The sequence below is a fragment of the Ylistrum balloti genome, unplaced genomic scaffold, assembly GCF_031769215.1.
Source record: "Ylistrum balloti isolate Yb309-2 unplaced genomic scaffold, AGI_CSIRO_Ybal_v1 Utg370204, whole genome shotgun sequence".
Classification (NCBI taxonomy): domain Eukaryota; kingdom Metazoa; phylum Mollusca; class Bivalvia; order Pectinida; family Pectinidae; genus Ylistrum; species Ylistrum balloti.
In genome coordinates this window covers 1-16,390 of record NW_026782177.1, presented here as the reverse complement: position 1 = coordinate 16,390, position 16,390 = coordinate 1, and positions in this window count along the sequence as shown.

Genomic DNA, 16,390 nt, shown 5'->3' with positions numbered 1-16,390 from the left:
GAACTGTATTTACCTCATCAACTTCCTTAATCTTATTGGCATTAATTTGCATATTTTCATCACATTTACTTCTAATCTGACTTTTCCAAACAGATATGATAACTGTTTTAGAAAGATACTATAAACAGGAATCCATTATATACAGGTTCTATTTCAGACAGACACTATAGACAGGTGTCCACTATAAACAGGTTCTATTTCACACAGACACAATAGGCAGGTATACACTATACAAAGGTTCTATTTCACACAAACACTATAGACAGGTGTCCACTATAAACAGGTTCTATTTCACACAGACACTATAGACAGGTGTCCACTATAAACAGGTTATATTTCACACAGACATTATAGACAGGTGTCCACTATAAACAGGTTCTATTTCACACAGACACTATAGACAGGTGTCCACTATATACAGGTTCTATTTCACAGACACTATAGACAGGTGTATACTATAAACAGGTTCTATTTCACACAGACGCTATAAACAGGTGTCCACTATAAACAGTTTATATTTCACACAGACACTATAGACAGGTGTCCACTATAAACAGGTTCTATTTCACACAGACACTATAGACAGGTGTCCACTATATACAGGTTCTATTTCACACAGACACTATAGACAGGTGTCCACTATAAACAGGTTCTATTTCACACAGACACTATAGACAGGTGTCCACTATAAACAGTTTCTATTTCAGACACTATAGACAGGTGTCCACTATAAACAGGTTCTATTTCACACAGACACTATAGACAGGTGTCCACTATCAACAGGTTCTATTTCACACAGACACTATAGACAAGTTTCCACTATAAACAGGTTCTATTTCACACAGACACTATAGACAGGTGTCCACTATAAACAGGTTCTATTTCACACAGACACTATAGACAGGTGTCCACTATAAACAGGTTCTATTTCACACAGACACTATAGACAGGTGTCCACTATAAACAGGTTCTATTTCACAGACACTATAGACAGGTGTACACTATAAACAGGTTCTATTTCACACAGACACTATAGACAGGTGTCCACTATAAACAGGTTCTATTTCACACAAACACTATAGACAGGTGTCCACTATAAACAGGTTCTATTTCACAGACACTATAGACAGGTGTCCACTATAAACAGGTTCTATTTCACACAGACACTATAGACAGGTGTCCACTATAAACATGTTCTATTTCACACAGACACTATAGACAGGTGTACACTATAAACAGGTTCTATTTCACAGACACTATAGACAGGTGTCCACTATAAACAGGTTCTATCTCAGAAAGACATTAAAGATAGGTATCCACTACAAAAACGGTCTTTGTAGACAGATTCCCATCATATACAGATAGGATATTGTACCCATGGACCCAACAGATAATTATGCATTGTATACGAATCTAAAACCCATAAATTACCGATCTAATCGAACAATATTAACTCCATATCTGGAATTGCAAACAGCCGGCATGGTGACAGATCATTCTGCAGCTGTAATAATCAAATGGGTGTCCTTGGCTGCTAGGTAATATCTGTCATGGAACACACCCAACACCAATGATCCAAATTCCCAGGAGTATCATTAATAACTAATTTTTCATTTCTGTGACAAAAACAAAAAATTTCAGATCAAAGACCCTGAAAGTGAAAAATAACGATTTTAATGGAGGTCTCGATCATATCTCTACCAAGGCTATTTTTGTAACATGCCCAAGCAATATATCTGTGAATGTCCATTTCATTATCAATATTACAAATCTGTGAACTTCATCAAATTTTTCTGCGATAAGAATCTCGTATTTCAGGGTTGCTGTTTAACGTTGTGACTGATGTATCATGTGACCTATATTTAGAATTCTGGACACAATTTGTGATATTCACAGCAAATAAAAATAACGATTGGACTCATATCTAGCAAAAACATGTCCATAGTCGTTGACCTAATTTGGTGTCACATGAAAACAAATACAGTTCTCGTAAAACATGCCATATGTTTATTCGTGCCTAGACTGTTTGTGGATCGGCAATGAAATTGATAAAATGTCTGCTAATCCTTGTTTGCTCATAGACGATCCTTGCCAATATTCATGATAATATGATTGAGATATCTTCGCCAGCTTTAATTTAGATCATTCGCATCTGATTGGAAAAATCATAAATACATTGATTTTAACATCAAATGAGGCGGATTACCAACCACAGTAATTTACAATGAAATAAAATTAAATTCATGTTTGATCCATACACAATTTTTCAAATCAACTTTACCATCACAAAGTTAATCCTACTCTCGTTTGAACTAATGTTTGAAAATATCTTAATTAAATATACAGTTTAATTTTTTTGTCTCATTTCATTTAAAAATTAATTAAATATGTTCTTTGACTGTGAATTTATTCGTTCCTCCATAATGTGTTATACTGAACTGTAATGATAAATCCTGATAATCAAGCATGAAGAATCACATTTTCTAAAAGCATGATTACCATAGTCGTGTTCTTTATTTACTCGTTTATTTCTGTTTTCTTCTTCAAATTTTGTAGAAGTCAATTCCACAATCTTCAAACAAAAAATCTAAAAAGTTGATGATAATTCTGTTTTAACAAATTAGTTTTCTTTTTAAGTGTAACAAGCTGTATTTCAAATGTTTATTAACTTTCATCAAACAAGAGGCCCCAACAGTGAACCAAGATCATTAATAAAATGTTGATTTCGTTGTTGTTGTTGTTGTTGCTGCTGCTGTTGTCATTGTTGTTGAAACATGTCGAAGAAATCCTATTGTTAATTGTTAAAGTTGAGCCAATAAAATTAATTTCAACTTTTACAAAAAATTATTGAAATTAACATCTTTTTGGAAAGATTCCCTTTAAAAGATTGTTTCATTTCAAATCAAAATTGCCTTTTGAATCCTAATGTCAAAAAGAAATTTTACTCATTTTACTAGTATAAAACTATGTTCGTCTCAATGAAATCAACATCTTCAAACCATACACAACATTACTGAAGTACCAAATTAAAAAGTAAAAAAAACAACATAAAAATTGTACAATTCAAAGTTCTTTTCAGATGCTCGCATGTAATTTGTTTTAATGAGAAGAAGAAATTACTATTATGTCATTCACGGTGCGTATGCCTTCAGCAAGGAAAAGTTTAAAATATGCTGTAAAATCTGAGAACCACTTTTGGCCAGTAAAGACATCAACAAGTATCCGACAGCATCAACTTCCTGCATGCAACTTGTTGAATTTCAAAGGCACTGCTCGAGGTCGTTAGAAACATGCAAATGAGCCTAATTAGAACAACACTGATGACATTTTTGCGTTTTTGATGAAGCGACTGCAAAGTCCTAGCGACAGCTGCCAAAGACCACCTCATAACGAGATATGACAGCTAAATTTACCCATCATAAAGAAATGTCCGCCATACTGCAGGTTGGGGAGTCCATATAATGGAAGTATTTTTCCAATATCCAAGGGAGTTTCTTTTTTTTCCTCTGATGACGACAGAGAAATACAATATTGTATTCCTGACCCTCCACATTTTCTATAACATTACTGTTTCACCTCAGCATTTTTAATGTTTTTCTTGTTCTTTTGTATTTTTTCTCTCCTTTTTTTTCTGTTTTCCGTTTCCTTTTAACAGCCAATTTTTTGTTCCTTTTTACTTCTCACATGATTTTTCATCGATTTGTAAATCATTTCTTATTTCAACATTTTTCAAAATATCAAAATCAAAGAAGGCATATTATCTCAAGGAAGAAATTTGTTTTACCTCTAACAAAGAAGAGCTCCTAAAGGGATCTTAGCACCTACCATTGTATGATCTTTTTTGGTTCTTCTCTAAATCTGTTTCCTTCTCTTGTCTTTCTTATTGGTACCAAAATCAAAATGAAAACAATATTCACCAAGGAGACCATACACAAGAAATCACCATGGAGACCCTACACAAGAAATCACCATGGAGACCCTACACAAGAAATCACCAAGGAAACCCTACACAAGAAATCACCATGGAGACCCTACACAAGAAATCACCATGGAGACCATACACAAGAAATCACCAAGGAAACCCTACACAATAAATCACCATGGAGACCCTACACAAGAAATCACCATGGAGACCCAACAAAAGAAATCGCCATGGAGACTGTACACAAGAATTCGCCAAGGAGACCATACACAAGAAATCACCAAGGAAACCCAACAAAAGAAATCACCAAGGAGACCGTACACAAGAAACCACCAAGGAAACCCTAAAGAATAAATCACCAAGGAGACGGTACACAAGAAATCACCATGGAGACCCTACACAAGAAATCACCAAGGAAACCCTACACAAGAAATCACCAAGGAAACCCTACACAAGAAATCACCATGGAGACCCTACACAAGAAATCACCATGGAGACCATACACAAGAAATCACCAAGGAGATCCAACACAAGAAATCACCATGGAGACCCTACACAAGAAATCACCAAGGAGACTGTACACAAGAAATCACCAAGGAAACCCTACACAATAAATCACCAAGGAGACCCTACACAAGAAATCACCAAGCAGACCCAACAAAAGAAATCACCAAGGAGACCCTACACAAGAAATCACCAAGCAGACCGTACACAAGTAATCACCAAGGAGACCATACACAAGAAATCACCAAGGAAACCCTACACAATAAATCACCAAGGAGACCCTACACAAGAAATCACCATGGAGACCCTACACAAGAAATCACCATGGAGACCCTAAACAATAAATCACCAAGGAGACCCTACACAAGAAATCACCATGGAGACCCTACACAAGAAATCACCAAGGAGACCCTACACAAGAAATCACCAAGGAAACCCTAAACAATAAATCACCATGGAGACCCTACACAAGAAATCACCATGGAGACCCTACACAAGAAATCACCATGGAGACCCTACTCAAGAAATCACCATGGAGACCGAACAAAAGAAATCACCATGGAGACCCTACACAAGAAATCACCATGGAGACCCTACACAAGAAATCACCATGGAGACTGTACACAAGAATTCGCCAAGGAGACCCTACTCAAGAAATCACCAAGGAGACCCAACAAAAGAAATCGCCATGGAGACCCTACTCAAGAAATCACCATGGAGACCCTACACAAGAAATCACCAAGGAGACCATACACAAGAAATCACCTAGGAGACCCTACACAAGAAATCTCCAAGGAGACCCAACAAAAGAAATCACCATGGAGACCATACACAAGAAATCACCAAGGAGACCGTACACAAGAAATCACCATGGAGACCCTACACACGAAATCACCAAGGAGACCCTACACAAGAAATCTGCAAGGAGACCCGACAAAAGAAATCACCATGGAGACCCAACACAAGAAATCACCATGGAGACGCTACTCAAGAAATCACCATGGAGACCCTACACTGGAAATCACCAAGGAAACCCTACACAATAAATCACCAAGGATACCCTATACAAGAAATCTTAGGATTATTCATCCAGTACTTCTCAAGAAAAAGTGATAAATTGTAACTGTCAATATCCAAGATTGCTGTCCGTCAGCCATTTGGATTTGCAGGTTTGTCCTAAAATTGACAATGCAAAACCAGAGATAAAGACAAAGAAGAGTCTACATTGGAAATTTGAGAATGAATCATCCAGTACTTCTCAAGAAATAACAATAAAGGCTATATAATAATAGAGGCTTCTGATACACAAGTGGTCTCTTAATAGAGGCTTCTGATACACAAGTGATCTCTTAATAGAGGTGTTTGATACACAAGTGGTCTCTTAATAGAGGTTTTTATACACAAGTGGTCTCTTTATAGAGGCTTTTGATACACAAGTGGTCTCTTTATAGAGGCTTTAGATACACAATTGGTCTCTTTATAGAGGCTTTTCATACACCAGTGGTTCCTTGTTTGAGGCTTTTAAAACACAAGTGGTCTCTTGATAGAGGCTTTTTATACACAAGTGGTCTCTTTATAGAGGCTTTTTATACACAAGTGGTCTCTTGATAGAGGCTTTTTATACACAAGTGGTCTCTTGATAGAGGCTTTTTATACACAAGTGGTCTCTTGATAGAGGCTTTTTATACACAAGTGGTCCTTGGTAGTGGTTTTATAGAAAGTCCAAATGTAGGAAAGTCTACCTGTGAAATATTGAAGCCATGCTACTAACATATACAGCTCATAAGGGTTTACTGAATTTGTGACAAACTCATACAGACCTACACAGCCGGCGAGTGGATGCATAGAGGTGACAATGTATATTCCCTGTGGCACTAGAGGGCTACATAGTATATCTCATCTCAACAGTCATTGAGCAGCCTGATATTGCTGAAGTTGTAAGAAAATTCAGCATTGTCTAAATATTAAACACGAAAAAAACATTGTGTCACTTTTCCATTAGTATTTTATCTACATGAGTCACGTGAAATGAAGGAAGGCTACTCTGGTCACTGTAACTGCATTAGCACCATTTCCTGACACCACACCAAAAAAAACACATTCTGCTTCAACACTCAAGAGTGTTCTAAACAAGTCTTACAGACAAAACGTTTTTTTTTCTTTCACCAAACAATGATCAGTCTGGTAAAATACCAACAACAGTAAAATTGAATGATTTCAACACATTACATTTTTTTTATCACCAATTCTAAGAAAGTTTATTTCAATAATACCTCACCACCATATATACAATAGCGAGATTTATTCCACACCAAAAATTTTATTCAAGGCAGCCCATAATTTACATAACAAAAAAAATAAATATCCCACCACCATATATACAAGGACCGGCAGCCCATAATTTACATAACAAAGCTAAATATCCCGGTACTTGAACGCACCGCGCATGACCCAAAACCTCACTTCCGCTTATGGCAGCCATCACCGACTGAGGAGCGACATTTCTTCTACGGTTTTCAGGCATTTCTTAGTGTTTTACGTGTTATGTTGTACAGTATCTGTATTTGGTTCTTACATTTATTGTTGACAGGTCTTTCTTCGTGGTTTGTGTTGTCAGTCCCTGTTTTTGCCGTTTTCGGCCTTTCTGTGTTGGTTGGTTACCGCACACGTGGACTGTTTTACGCTACGATACCGCTGTGTAGAAGGCCCTCTCGGTGTCTCCTACTGTTTGTTTTGTTACCATTTACTTCTGTCAACTATTCGGTTTTTTCACTCGATATTTCTTTTTCTCGTGCGTTGCTGGTCGCTGCCCGCCGAGCAGTATGACAGGTAAGAAGGGGCAGAGTGCTTCTAAAACTCGTCAGGGAGATTGCGGCCATGTCATCCTCGATGGGGATGACCATGACCTCTGTCTTTCCTGTCGAGACTGCTCCCGGGATAGACCTTGTTCCGTGTGTTTGGCTTGGCCACACACTTTGTGGGACAAGGTACTATCCCATAAGTCTGTCACCCGAAAAAAGGGTATTAAGGCTGGGGCAGACAGTAAGCGTCCAAAAGCACAGAGTGGAGCTGTAGTCAGCCTTCCACCTGGCAGTGAGGCCATTTTACCCCCGGAGGGGGAAGTAATTTTGCTTCCTAGTGGTAGGTCCTCTTTGGCTACAGAGGAGCCTACTCACGATCATATTTCTGGGACGGTAGGGTCCTTAGGGTTTCCTATCGTGCTCCAGAAGGGCACTCACCCGGGAATTTCCGTGGAGGTCGAAGGGAGCGAGTGTCCGGGTACCATTTCCGTTAGCGGAATGGCTACCGAACAGGCCAGTCATGCGACCCGGGCCCCATTGAGGGGTGCCGGTGTACCCACTGACAGTTGGCCGGCTGGCAATGCCAGTTATGACGGTGTTACTGGAGAGGCTGCACTGGGAGCAGGGAGTGACTCGGTTTCACTTCCTGGTGTTGGGGTTGACTACCCACTATCTGGGTTTGGGTCCAGGGTATTGCACCCTTCGGTTCCTCAGTCTTCCTTACCTCGATCTGGTCCTCCACCAGTTCGAGCTCCTGGCTCAGTGGGGTTCTTGGGAGCGCCTGTGCACCCCCCACCTTACCCCTTTCCTCAGTCTGCACCCAGGTTTGGTGGTTATATGCAGTCTCCTGACAGTGTTGGCCATTATCGGCCATACTTGACAGGCATGTCTCCAGTAGGGAGCAGTTCATTTCCCGGTCCTGTGGGTTCCGGTATGTTGCCTCCCCCCCAGTATTCTGGCTATGGCCAATGCTGGGGCCCTTCCCAGCCTTTGGGATTTCCATACTCTGGGTATGGTCAGACCCCTTTTGGTTACCCAGGCCAACCTTGGGGTACCTCAGCCTTCTGTCACCAGCCTGGTGTTGAGTCGGGTCCCCCCCCTTCTCGCTCTCGCCAACACAAATCTAAGAGGCTTAACCGTCCCTCAAAGATTTCGGCTGACACCCATAAGACCTCGCTTTCCCATAGGTCTAAGCGTAAGGTCAACTTTGCTAATCTTAGTGCTGGCCTTTCTTCTACCTCTAAGGTTAGAAGATTGGAGACTCCGGACCAGTCTGTGACTAGGTCTGTCTCCAGTTTAGGCCAGTGCCCTCAGTCTGATCATGATGAGTCTGAGGACATGGATTGTGAGGAGTCAGAGGCTGAGGTTGTGGGTCAGCAGGCCTTACCTGATGATGGGGACACTCTGTCACTGGATGCTGGGTCTGATGTTGAATCGGAGACCCGCTCTTGGCTCCCAGCAGTCCAAGTTGAGGGTTCCTGTCAGGAGTCTTCAGACTCCGAGGTGGACTCTCCTGGCACCGAGTCAGTCCTTGCAGTCTCCCAGGCTGAAAGGAATCTGGATTCCTTCCGCAGCCTGCGTTTGGAGGTTGCGTCACTCCTCGGCGTGGAGTTTTGCCCTCCTCCCTCGGCTTCGGGTCTTCCAGAGAGGACTTCTACTTTAAGTGCCTTTCTTCCCTCAGAGCCTGAGGTTAGGGCATCAGGTAGGTCATTGGCGGAGGGTACTATGGTTTCCTCAGCATTGGCCCAGATTCAGAAGGTTCTTCAAGCCAAAGGTTCTGCTAATAGGAAGCAGGATCTTTCCGGTTTGCTTTTGGGGGTGAATGATATTGAGGGGTTCAATCCTTCTCGATATGCAGTTCACGACCCCTCAATAGAATCTAATCCAGCTAAGGTGGACCTTCTTTTGGACCACTGCTGGCCTGGAAGATCAAATGACATGATTCATTTGTCTCCCAAAGAGCATAGTCGAATAGAAAGACTGCTTCGCCTTGCCATTCACGTGCTGGCTTATGCAGATTCTTTTTCCTCTGCTTTGTTTGTAGCTTCTTCTCGTTCGGAGGAGAGCCTACCTGACAAGACTAAGCTCTTGGCTGAACTCAGCAAGGCTATGAACCGGGCCCACATGGATGGGACTGCGCTCATTCTGGCAGTTTTGACTGATTTCATTCTGGCTCGTCGTGCTTCAGTCTTGAAGCCAAGACTAACTATTGGAGAGCCTTTTATATCGGATCTCATGACTGCTCCCCTGTCAGGCTCTGAAATGTTTGGAGGGGTTCTCTCCTCTGTCATGGACAGAGTCAACAATGACAAGTCAGCTTCAGCTCGGTTGGAGAAACTTAGGGCTAAGCCTAAGCCTGGACGGGTGCAGCGCCCAGGCAAGCCTAAGAAGGGCCCTAAGACGGCTCAGCCTCAGGCTCAGTCGTCTGTTACCTCGACTTCTCGAGGGGGGCACTCTTCTCGGGGACGGGGTGGTCGGGGTCACAAGGGAGGAAGGGGAGGCAAGCAGAATGCAGGTAAGAAGGGGCAGAGTTCCTGACTCTTTCAGTCCCTCGGTTCCACCCTGCCCCTTGTCCTGTCGTATGGACGATCCATGGGAAGGTCTCGAGCTCCCAAGGCCAGATCTTCCCGTTGGGGGTCGCCTTTCTCATTTTCTGCCCGATTGGCAGCAGCTTACCGAGGACAAGTGGGCAATTTCGGTGGTGTCCGAGGGTCTGGGTATCCCCCTTCTGAAGGATCCCCCTCTATCGGCAGATCCTGTTTTCTTTCCCCCTCCCGGCGATGCAGGAAAGGCTCAGGCCCTCCTAGACGAGGTCGACTGCATGTTGGCAAAGGGTGCCATAGAGGAGCTCCCGAGGTCTCTCTGGACACCAGGCTTTTACTCCCGTATGTTTCTTGTCAAGAAGAAATCCGGGGCCTGGCGTCCAATCATAGACCTCAGTGCCTTCAACAAGTATGTGGACTCTCCACATTTCAAAATGGAGACTCCTCGAGGCATTCTGGCGTCAGTTGCACCAGGCATGTGGGCAACCTCTATAGACCTCAAGGACGCTTATTTCCACATTCCGATAAAGAAATCGGCCAGGAAATTCCTGAGATTTACATCCCAGGGCAGAGTGTTCCAGTTCAGGGCCATGCCCTTTGGTCTTACCACAGCCCCCTTGGTCTTTACCAAGCTGCTTCAGGTGGTTGTGGGCTATTTACACAGTCGCGGAGTAGATATCCATATTTATTTCGACGACTCCCCTGATGCTGCATCTAGATCCAGAGTCTTTGAGTCGCAGCACCAGGTCAGTCTTGACTACCCTTCTTCGCCTGGGCTTTATCCCTTCTCGAGAGAAATCCGAGGTTTTCCCCTCACAGGACTTTGTGTTTCTGGGAAACCGTTTCCTTACGGATCTCGGCCTCGTTCTTCCACCTCCGTCCAAGTTCCAGAAAGCCAAGGAATTGGTTCTTCTGCTCAACAGTTTGGACTCTATTCAGGTCAGGTGGTTTCTGAGGCTTCTCGGATTTCTCAACTCCCTTTCGGATGTTGTCCCTCTGGGTCGGCTCCATATTCGACCTCTTCAGATGTACCTACTGTCCAAATGGAAACCGGCCTCTCATCAGTGGGAGGTTCACATTTCCTTGGACAATTCAGTGAAGGCGTCGGCTATGTGGTGGGCATTGGAGAGCAATGTCCTGAAGGGCGTCTCTCTTCGGAGATCATCCCCTACAGCTACCCTGTATACGGACGCATCTATGACGGGTTGGGGGGCCTACCTCGACGGTCATTGTCGTTCGGGTGTCTGGCAGGGAGATCAACTCCAGGAGCATATCAATGTGCTGGAGATGAGGGCAGTTCTGCTGGCTATTCAGTCTCTGCGTCTGTTGCTTCAGGATCAGTCCATCTGCCTGGCTACAGACAATGCCACAGTAGTAGCTTATCTGGAGAATCAGGGAGGGACAAGGTCTCACAAACTTTGTGCTCTCGCTTGTCAGGTCCTGCTCCTGTGTCGTTCCATGGGGCTTTCCCTAACAGTGAGACATCTTCCAGGTCATCTCAATGTGTTAGCAGACACCCTCTCCAGGTCTCGGAGTCCAATTATCACAGAATGGACTTTGGACAGGTCAGTTTTCAGAGCCATCTGTATGGTGTGGGAGACCCCCCTAGTGGATCTGTTTGCCACAGCTCTGAATTTTCAAATTCAGACGTTTGTGTCGCCTGTCCCAGATCCTATGGCATGGGCAGTAGATGCTCTGTCCCTAAGCTGGGACGGTCTTCTGGCCTATGCTTTTCCTCCCTTCAATCTGTTGGGCAGAGTGCTGCAGAAGGTCAGGGAGCACGACTGCTCAGTTCTTCTGATAGCACCTCTGTGGCCCAGACAGCCCTGGTTTCCTGCTCTGCTGGACTTATTGATAGACCTTCCATTGGCTATCCCTCCCAAATGGAATCTTCTCAGTCAACCCAAATCCAGACAGTTCCATCGGAACCCAGAGCGCCTCCACCTTCACGCGTGGAGGCTATCTCGGTCTCCCTCCTCCAGGCAGGCTTTTCTGAAGAGGTTACAGATTGCATCACCAGATCAATACGATCTTCCTCATCTGCCGTCTACCAATCAAGATGGTCAGCCTTCTGTGATTGGTGTCACAGCAGGAAGATTGATCCACTCTGTTCCTCTATTCAATCGATAGCTGAGTTTTTCCTTTATCTTTTTAAGGTTAAGAAATTAACTCCAGGCACTATACGTGGCTATCGTTCTGCCATTGCCAATGTTTTTTCCTACCGAGGGCGTTCAGATATTGGAAATTGTTCCTCCTTGTCCAATCTTCTCAGATCCTTCTCTTTGGAGAAGCCTCGGGTTAGACTGCTGATGCCACAGTGGGATTTGGCTTTGGTCTTAGATTCTCTTACTAAGCCTCCTTATGAGCCCTTGGCTTCTGCTCCTTCCAAGTTTCTCTCTTGGAAGACAGTTTTTTTGATAGCGTTGGCTTCTGGGAGACGGAGAAGTGAAATCCATGCTCTATCCTCTTCTTCTTCTTGTCTCAGGTGGTCTCGGGACTATTCCTCGGTTACCCTTCTTACTGATCCTTCTTTTTTGGCAAAGAATCAGGTTCCTAATTTTTCACCAGAGCCTATCAAGATTCCTGCCTTAAAGGAGGTCTCTGGTGCTGAGAATCAGAATTCGTTACTCTGTCCTTGTAGGGCTTTGAGGTTTTATCTCGATAAAACCAAGGGGGGGCGGCGGGAGTCTAGATCCCGTCTGTTCTTGCCCATTAAATCAAGGCAGACTGATATCTCTGCTCAGACTATTTCCAGGTGGATTTGTGACACCATCAGGACTGCTTATGAGGGGTCTAGTGCTGACACTTCTGACAGGGTTAGAGTGAGGGCACATGAGGTTAGAGCTCTTTCAGCATCTTGGGCCCTTTTCAATGGTGCCTCATTCGAGGATATCATGGCGTCAGCCTTCTGGCGAGGCCGTAACACCTTTGCGGATTTTTATCTTCGGTCGCTTTCCGCCCATGCAGATGGGTTGTACTCTCTGGGTCCTCTTGTCACTGCTCAGACAGTCTCATGTCCCCCAGTCAATTCTTAGGAAGGCTACCTTGCGGCTCAGAAGGATTTTTAGAGTTTTAATTGTTAATATCCTTTACCCTTATGGGTTTTTAATGCTGTTTTTTGCTACGATTAGTGATTGTCTGCGAAGACTCCTCTACGGTAAGACAAATTCGCTATTGTCTATATGGTGGTGAGGTATTATTGAAATAAACTTGAGGTTTTTGTAGTAAAACCAATGTTTATGATATAATACTCACCACCATATATTGGAGGTCCCTCCCTCCTCCCCTTGTCTTCTCATCCAATTTGTTTGGGTGCGGAAGTGAGGTTTTGGGTCATGCGCGGTGCGTTCGTACCAAGCATTAAGGGTCCTCTCACGGGATATTTATTTTCTTTGTTATGTAAATTATGGGCTGCCGGTGGAAATACGCTATTGTCTATATGGTGGTGAGTATTATATCATAAACATTGGTTTTACTACAAAAACCTCAAATCTATTGATGTTTAGAGAGGACTTTTGTCGTGTGGTAGTCAAATCTACTGATGTGTAGAGAGGACTTTTGTCGTGTGGTAGTTAGATCTACTGATGTTTAGAGAGGACTTTTGTCGAGTGGTAGTTAGATCTACTGATGTTTAGAGAGGACTTTTGTCGTGTGGTAGGTAAATCTACTGATGTGTAGAGAGGACTGGGTAGTTAGATCTACTGATGTTTAGAGACTTTTGTCGTGTGGTAGTTAGATTTTGTCGTGTGGGTAGTCAAATCTACTGATGTGTAGAGAGGACTTTTGTCGTGTGGTAGTCACATCTACTGATGTGTAGAGAGGACTTTTGTCGTGTGGTAGTTAAATCTTCTGATGTTTAGAGAGGACTTTTGTCGTGTGGTAGTTAAATCTACTGATGTGTAGAAAGGACTTTTGTCGTGTGGTAGTCAAATCTTCTGATGTTTAGAGAGGACTTTTGTCGTGTGGTAGTTAGATCTTTTGTCGTGTGGTAGTCTCTTCTGATGTGTAGAGAGGACTTTTGTCGTGTGGTAGTTAGATCTACTGATGTTTAGAGAGGACTTTTGTCGTGTGGTAGTTAGATCTTCTGATGTTTAGAGAGGACTTTTGTCGTGTGGTAGTTAGATCTACTGATGTTTAGAGAGGACTTTTGTCGTGTGGTAGTTAGATCGTCTGATGTTTAGAGAGGACTTTTGTCGTGTGGTCATGGTCGTCTTGTTGTCAAATCCTTGGTACTCGAATATTCTGATGTTTAGTAAATATCATAGTCTTGTGGTAGTCAAATCTGTTATTCGATACGGGTCATGGTCGTCTTGTAGTCAAAATTTCTAATGTTTAGCAATGAAATTTGTCATCAGATGGTCAATTCACCCGATTTTTGACATGAAACGTGGTCATCTTTTACTCATATTATCATACCTTTTGCATGACCGTATGTCAAGATAATTCTTACCAATGTGTAATCTATGATGTATTGCTGACCTCAATCAACCATGACAGTTCATTCATACACCTGTAATGCATGTGTTGTTCCTTAGATGAGTTTGAAAACATTTTTGGCCAGCTTAAGCTAAGAAATATTTGATGGGTATTCTTCATATAAGCTGAGCAACATATGCTATGAACGCACATGCCAGATTTTTGTTGGAAGATAGCGATGTCACTGAATCTATTGCCAGATAACTCACAACACAAATTATTGAGAGATGCAAATGGAAAAAGATGATTTGGAAATTTTACGGCCGTTCTGATGATTACATGTTATATATCCTATTTATTTGTGTGATATGAAGCCGACATGTTTAATGTGCCTTAATATGCTGGATATTTCGTTGCTGCTTATCATGTTATCTTTTGCGAATTTGACATTACATACTTTTTTTTATCAAAATATACAATGGCGGGTGTTGTCGATGAACCAGAAGACGCTTTCTCTTCCGGAACAACTGATCTTATTTTCCTCGTGTACATTTAAACTTTTTTAAATATATTTTCATGGAATTTAGATTTTATTAAATTGTCAGCTTTATATATGTATTGTTGTTAACAAAGACCTTAATCGTTTGATTATTTAATCGTCTGATGTCTGACCAAGACATTGGTCCTCATCTCTTTACATTCAAATTAAAGAAACCGTAGGTTCTGAATACTGATTGACCATTTAAATAATAATACTGCTAGAAATCATTTTATGAAAGCATTTTTTTTTTTTTTTTTCATTTCTTTACAAAATGTTAAGTGATTGTCTAAAGCATATTCTACATTATATCGCTTGACCTTAAGTTAATCAGTTCGAATTATCATGTCATATAACGGTTTGACAGCAATTAGGATCATGTGTTGATACCTGTCATAACGAAGCATGCGCATAGGCCCATTAAATTCCGAGAGCTAAATTAACTGCTCAATGTCATTAATATCTAACTCTCTCGAAAACTGCAGATTTCTCTAGGGACTGGGGGGATTCAGTTATATATCCTTAATCTTGATTTACAGGTTCCTGCAAACCTCGAGAACTGAAGGTGCACCTGCACTGCCTACCACATGTTATCTCACACAAGTTATATGATACAAAATATTTTAATATTTAGTTTAACGAATCGCGATGTATAGTTGTTTAATTCCAGGAAGTATACATTTCGCGGTTGTCCGGTTTTGGCATGATCAACGGAGTTTATTTTCGCGAATGTCCGTCAATAAATACAGGAGTGTGAGGTATTTTCGGATGTATCATTACAGTTTTTTTAATTGTTAACTGGGTATCTAATTTCGCGATAACTTAAATAACCGACATATCGAAATTTAATATATACATTTATACAGGATCGTATCTTAGATTTCATTTTATATGAGATTTTTTATTAAAAAAAAAAAAAAAGACTCACATAAGTGAAATAATACTAACCCTAGCTTTAATGTATTATCTTTCTGTACACGAACGATCCCCAATAAGAACACAGGATCATTACTTTCGAGCCACAGGCTAAGAACGTCACCTGGATCAGACATTTATTATGAAGCCTATCAATTTCTACTTATTTTTGTATTTGTTTTTGTACTTTTCAAATAATGCCAAGTCACACGGACGTTCACATCAATCGAATAAAAGACAATTTAGACCCGGTTATAAAGGACGCATTGACTGGAATAAAAGAAACTAGATACTCGGTTACGAAGGACGCATTGACCTAGATAAAATGTAGACCCGGTTACGAAGGAGGCATTGACCTAGAATAAAGAAAAATGTAGACCCGGTTACGAAGGACGCATTGACCTAGAATACAGAAAATGTAGACCCGGTTACGAAGGACGCATTGACCTAGAATAAAGAAAATGTAGACCCGGTTACGAAGGAGGCATTGACCTGGGGAAAAAGAAAATGTAGACCCGGTTACGAAGGAGGCATTGACCTAGAATAAAGAAAATGTAGACCCGGTTACGAAGGAGGCATTGACCTGGAAAAAAAGAAAATGTAGACCCGGTTACGAAGGACGCATTGACCTAGAATAAAGAAAATGTAGACCCGGTTACGAAGGAGGCATTGACCTGGGGAAAAAGAAAATGTAGACCCGGTTACGAAGGAGGCATTCATGGAATAAAGAAAATGTAGACCCGGTTACGAA